At 39.6% G+C, this 7,093-nt stretch overlaps 1 pseudogene; it reads left to right on the forward strand.

The window, feature by feature from the left end:
• Positions 1-3,650: 3,650 nt before the first annotated feature.
• LOC111738439 lies at positions 3,651-3,769 on the forward strand (annotated as a pseudogene).
• Positions 3,770-7,093: the final 3,324 nt, after the last annotated feature.

Genomic DNA, 7,093 nt, shown 5'->3' on the forward strand with positions numbered 1-7,093 from the left:
ATGTGAAGAATCGATTCACTCAGTTATTTTTTCAACACCTAGTCAAGGCATTTGTCAAATGGCTATAATGTGTCGATGCTGGCAGACAATGATGAACGAGATCGTGTCTTTGCTGCTGACAAGCTCACAGTTTTGAGGACAGAGAGAGTCCCCTCTAATACCACATGATAAGTGTTACGGGAGGACGGAAAATAACAGCTGTTTTTTATTGAGTGCTTTCTCAGTGGTGAAGTCAGAATAGTGCAATATCTAATTCCCCCAACAACTCTGGAAGGGAGAAAATGTTATCGTTCTCACTTTACAGATGAGAAAATAGGCTAAGAGAGGCTAAATGGCTTGTTCAAGGTCAAGGCTAAGGGGATGTTCCTCTGTTGGAGGTGCACGCAGAACTCAGGAAACCCTCAGGATTGATTAAAGAAATAAATGTAAATTTGTTCAGCATCTCCTAGAACAAGGATTACCAAGATTGCTCCTCAGATCCCCTTAAATATGCATCCTTAAATATGATTCTCTGCTAAAAATTATGTTAAAATTCTGAGTCCCAGAAGTTTTAATCCTAAGGACACCGAGGAAGCTGTATTTCTAATAAGCCCCCTTATTGGATTCTGTTGATTCTGTTGCAACTAGTCCATGGACTGGTACTTGAGTACCTTTCTAGAAGACAGGAGAAGCCATGACAATGAATGAATGAGATCAATCAGAAAAAAAAAAAAAGATGAATATTTATCTAGAAATAAATCTAAAGAAATAAATGCAGTAAGAAGTAGAAGACCCATGCCCCCAAATAATAATAATAATAATCTAAACCAAGGATCCCCAACTCCCAGGCCATGGACCACTACTAGTCAGTGGCCCATTCAGAACAGGCTGCACAGCAGTAGGTGAGCTGCGGGCAAGTGAGCGCAGCTTCATCTGTATTTGCAGCTGCTCCCCAGTGCTAGCATCACTGTCTCAGCTCCACCTCAGGTCATCAGGCATTAGATTGTCATAGAAGCACCAGTCCCTGGTGCCAAAATGCTGGGAACTGCTGATTTAGACACAGTTCTTACATTTACACAAAAATGGACACAAAATGGATCACAAAGCTACATGAAAAATGCAAAACTATAAAACTCCTAGAAGATAACATAGAAGATGTTATCTAGATGACCTTGGGTTTGGCAATGACTTTTAAAAAAATTTTTAATTTACACTTTAATTACAGTTGACATACAATATTATATTAGTTTTATGTGTACAACATAGTGATTAGGTACTTATATACCTTATAGAGTCATCACCACTATAAGTCTAGTATCCATCTGGCCCCATCTATCATTATTACAATATTATTGACTATATTCCCTATGTGATACATTACATCCCTGTGACTTTTTTTTTTATAACTGGCAGTTTGTACTTTTTATTCCAACTTGGCTACAAAGTTGTGAGTTCCCACAACTCCCTTCTTAGGTTTGATAATTTGCTAGAATGGCTCACTGAATTCAGGGAAACGCTTAACTTATTATTACCTGTTTATTTTAAAGGACATTGTAAAAAATACAAATGAACAGCTAGATGAAGAGGTACACAGGGCGAGGTCTGTAAGTGTCCTGAGCGCAGGAGCTTCTGTCCCCATTGTGTTGGGATGTGCCACCCTCCCAGAGTGTGAATGTGTTTACCAACCTGGAAGGTCTCTGTGGTTCAGGGGTTTTTGTGAAGGTTTCCTTACCTGGGCATGATTGATGAGGTCATTAACCATTGGTAATCAACTCAAACTCTATTCCCTTTCTCCTCCTAGGAGGTTGGGGGTGGGATTGAAAGTCCGATCCTCTAATTGTGCTTAGGTCTTTGGGTGACCAGCCCCCATCCTGAAGTTATTTAGCCCCCAGCCACCAGTCATCTCATTAGCATACAAGAGACACTCCTTACTCTGTAAACTATTAGGATTTTAGGAGCTCTGGGAAAGGAACCAGGGACAAGACCAAATATATGTTTCTTATAGTATCACAGTATCACATCTGTTAAAAGATAAACAGAGGCATATTAAAAAATTTTTAAGTTTATTTGAGCAAAAATCTATTCAAATAGGGCAGCACCCAACTGGACATAGTTAGGGGCACTTCACTGGCAGGGGCTAGAGAAAAGACTTCTAGAGAGGAGTTGCAGAAGCAAAGAAAGGAGATCATCTGACTGTGTATAGCTTAAAGTCTCATTAGCTGTTTGTGGTTGGTTGTCCTTAGTGGTTTTTGATTTCATAATCTTGAACCATTTGCAGGATTAGATTTGGCTTTGCTTACCTAAGCTACCACAGCATTAGTGCCACCTCGGTCTAATGGCCTCCTTGTTTAATTAATTGAACATATTGTAGACAAGCCCCTTGTGATTTTAATGCCTCTAGGATTTTTGGCAGCTAGAATTAAACAATTCGATTCTTAATTAGGCCTTTGTTCACATATTAACTGTTCCTCTTGCTCAACTCCTTTTGTTCTCACAATATAATTTTGTGTTGCTGATGTACTGTTTCTTTGTCAAGCGGGAGGAGGTAACTTCAGGGTTTCAAGGAGAATTTATGAGTTTGTTTTGCAGAAGGAAAGAATGTCTCCAAGGTAGCTGCAACCAGCTGCTGGCGCCCAAGAGCCTGATGTGAAAAAGTGATATTTATGACTAAAGAAACATGGACTTCTCTCTCAGTTCTTTGGAATGCTCCCCCCACCCCCACTCCTGAGCTGCATAAAAACTCCCTACTTTTGCTTTTGGGAAAGATGAATTTGAGAGATCTTGCTCTCCTGTCCTCTTGTTTTGCCCAAATCAAATAAACCTTCGTCTGACTCCAAGCACTGGTGTCTTGGTGTTTTGGGTTTACCTGTGTGTGCATCGGGCACATGGACCTGAATTTTGGGAGGTGATTCTGCAACAGTACCATGTGATCCAGCAATCATGTTTCTTGGTTTTTACTCAGAGAAGTTGAAAACTTATGTCCGCACAAAAACTGGCACACCAATGCCTATAGCAGCTTTACTTGTGATTGTCAAAACTTGGAACCAAGATACCCTTCAGTAGATTAGTGGATAAGCTGCAGTACATCTGGGCAATGAAATGATATTCAGAACAACAACAACAACAACAACAAACTATCAAGCCATGAAAACATGAAAAGATATGGAGGAAACTCAAATGCATATTATTAAATAAAATAAGTAAATTTGAAAAGACTACACCTGGTATGATTCTAACTATAAGACATTCTAGAACTCAAATGGTGAAGACTGTAAAAAGATCAGTGGTTGCCAGGAATTACGGGAGAAAGAGGGATGAACGGGTGAAAGACAGGATTTTTAGGGTAGTGAAACTGTTCTGTATGGTACTACAATGACAGATACATGTGATTATACATTTGTCCAAATGTACAACACCAAGAGTGAACTCTAAGGTAAACTATGGACTCAGTGATGATGTGTCAAAGTAGGTTCATCAGTTATAACAAATGTACCACTCTGTGAGGGATGCCAGTGATGGGGGAGGCTGTGCGTATGTGGGGGCTGGGGGTATATGGAAAATCTCTGTACCTCGTGTTTAATCCGTGAACATAAAATGCTATAAAAAACAGTCTAATAACAGAATTGAAACAAATAGAAGATCTAGATAAAGAACACAAGAAAGAGCAGCCAGCCTATGACCATGCCACCCTGAACAAGCCTGATCCCGTCTGATCTTGGAAGTTAAGTAGGGTCGGGCCTGGTTAGTACTTGGATGAGAGACCACCTAGGAAGACCAGGTGCTGTAGGCGTAAAAAATAAAAAATAAGGGATTGTAAGCTGACAAATTCCTTGCAATCTGTAAAAAAAGAAGAAAAGAAAAGAAAGAAAAGAAAAGAAAGAAAAGAAAAAGGAAGAGCAGCCAAAAAAGTATGAGAGGTACCAGGAGAGATTCAGGAACAAAAGGTGGAGGTGTTAACAGTGTTGAATGCTAAATAGAGGATTGAGAATTGCCTTCTGCATTTAGTAATTATGGGGGCATTGGCCACTTGGATGCTAGAGAAAGCAAGTCTCCCATCAACTTGCAGAAAAAAATTTACAGACCTGTGTTCTGTACTTAATAAAGTATAAAATGAGTGCAAAGGGTAAAAATAAATCATGAAATGATTAGAAACATCAGCAGCAGATGGTGAAAGGAATAATAGTCAGTACTGCTTCATGAATGAGTGGCTGGCTGGGTGTTGGTTTCACTATTGTTTTGCTTGTAAGAATCTCTGTCCTGGGAGCACAGGGTAAGTTCTAGAGAGAAAATATCTTGGGAGTGCCTCTAAACTCTGTTCTAGTCTCCATGATCATACTGTCCCTTCCCTACCTGTCACGTGTTATAATCACTTTCACTCTGACACTATAAGCAGCTTTGTCAGGTGAACATAAATAGGGACTTGGTTTTAGAACATCTTATCATTTTTTATTTTTTCCACTCACTCTAAATCTGAATTCAGAGTAATGAGGGGGGTGAAACAAGCAACACAGAGAAAAGCTGAGTTTAAATTGAGTGACTTCTCACAACATCTCAGATTTGGTATTTCTGTGTTGGATGGGTTATTTTTCTTCATGGGTGTGGAGAAGGTGCTGGAAAGTGTGCCCACACAGCAATTTAGAGAAAAGAGGGGAAAAAAAGTTTTCTATTTTCAAAACTACACAATTTCCTGGTGTCTCATATAAATTCTAAACTCCTATGAATAGAATTTAAGGTATTTAATGGGATCTGCATTATGTACTTATCCCTCATAATTTTCTCAGATTATTTTTTGGAATACTCTTGATTTCAACATTCTATTCTGATATGCCCACCACCACACTGCACTTGTGCTCAAACCACAGTCATTCCCAGCCAAATAAACCTATTCAGAGAAGCCCACAGTGTTTCCAGCACGTCATCTTCATTACTCTCCCAAAGTGACATCTTTCTTCAGGTACTTTATAACAATATAGTGCTCAAAACTTTCTTCCAAGAAGAAAAAGAAAAATTTACCTTTACCTGGTTCTAATTTACTGCAAACAAGAACATTACTTCTTTCATGTTCTCTGCTCCTAAATTCTCTAAGGAGAATTTTACCTGCCAGTTAGGTGAAGTTCACCAGCTATCAGTAAATTAATGCTTGTTTTCTTTTTAAAAGCACATTTACTATCAACTCAATAGTTGATCTTTTCATCGAATGATAATTTGAAATTTCATGGGGAATTAGGTAATATGAAAATAATTTTTTAAAATGGCATTTACTTGGGGGAAGAGCAAGCATTTAACAAATACCAGGGCAAACAAAGGACAAACAGGCATTGATTGATCTATAAGCATGGAAGCATAACAACTGAAATATGGGGAGAACTTTGAGGTAATTTCTAAGTCAATCCTCTCCCTACAGATCCCCCTCTCTCATTTCAGAGTTATGGATGATGAGGCCCAAAATGGTGAAATGACTTCCTCAAGACTGCACAACCAGTTAAGAAAAGAGCCAGGCTTGGAATGAACACTAGTTATGTCTTTCTTGTGTAGTCTCCAAATCAGCGTAGGGCTCATCACCTCTCCACCCCACCTCATTTTTCTCCACTTTTTTCCTCCCTCTTTCTCTTTCATCCTTTCTGTCTATAATTTTCCAAAATGAATTAAGCACCTACTCTAGACCAGCCACTGTGCTAATGGTAGAGGACACAATTTTGTGCAATAACAGACAATGTCTCATCTCATGGAAATACAGGAGGAGACAGACAATAATCAGGCAAAGCAAACATGCACACCAGGGAAGCTATCATAAGGGGCTTGTCTAGTTGGGTTGTCTGGGAAGGCTTCTCTGAGGTAGTGACACTTCAGCTGAAATCTGAAGGAAGTAGGAGAAGGCATGTGGAAATAACAGTCTACTAAAAAGGAACATCATGTGAAAGACCTTATGAAAAGTCCGAGAGAATGAGAGTGGGCTGTAGCACAGAGGTGGGGAGGGAGACCGACGGAGACTCTGGAGTGCCACGACTTAAAACCTTCGGTGGTTGCCAGCAGCTTTTATAATAAAAGCGGAATAGACACGAATCCCCCCTTATTCACCATTTTGCTTTCCACAGTTTCAGTTATCCTTGGTCAGATGCGGCCTGAAATTTTTAAATGGAAAATTCTAGAAACAATTCATAAGTTTTAAATTACATGCTGTTCTGAGTAGTCTGATGAAATCTCTTGCCGTCCTGCTCCATCCCACCCAGAATATGAGTCATCCCTTCGTTCAGCATATCCAAACTGTATACGCTACCCACCCATTAGTCACTTAACAGCCATCTGGGCTATCAGATCAAATATCTCACTACTGCAATGCCTGTGTCCAAGTAACCCTTAATAATGGCCCCAAAGTACAAAAGTAGCAATGCTGGCAATTCAAACATGCTAAAGAGAAGCCATAAAGTGCTTCCTTTAAGTGAAAAGGTATATATGTATAGGGAAAAAAAAACATAGTACATATATACATATATATATATAGGATTTGGTACTACCTGAGATATCAGGCATCCTCTGGGAGCTTAGAACATATCCCCATGGACAAGGGGGAACTACTGTGTAGTTCATTCTTTTTATTCATCACACTTCCACAGGGCCATGGCATATCCTCTTCCCTCATTGCACTTGGATCTTCATTTTTGCTTTTTCGTCAGTGCTATCTAGTATTTACTGAATACCTGCTATATGGAATATTAGGTACCATGCTAAGTGCTTTTCATATTATCTAATTTAATCCTCTTAACAATCATGTTAAATAAGGAAATCTCTTATTTCCGTTTTACAGATAAAGTCTTTGGGACAGAGGGATTGAACAACAGGCCCAGAATCACAAGAGCTTGTGGGTAGTAGAAAGAGGTATGGAATGGCACCTGGCTGACTCCAGACTCAGTGTGCTTCACTGTTATGTGCACTGCTCCCTGTTCACCCCCATCTCATCTGGTTAAGGCCACCTCAACTGCCATTTCCTTAGGAAATGTCCCTCCCCTCCCACCTGGATCAAATTCTACTACTACCAGCTCTTAATACCCACTTCCTCTCTGGCATCATAGCTAGATTTTACACTCAGTTGATCACAATCAATCACCAACAGTAG

This window comes from Pteropus vampyrus, unplaced genomic scaffold, assembly GCF_000151845.1.
Source record: "Pteropus vampyrus isolate Shadow unplaced genomic scaffold, Pvam_2.0 Scaffold38, whole genome shotgun sequence".
In the NCBI taxonomy this organism is placed as follows: domain Eukaryota; kingdom Metazoa; phylum Chordata; class Mammalia; order Chiroptera; family Pteropodidae; genus Pteropus; species Pteropus vampyrus.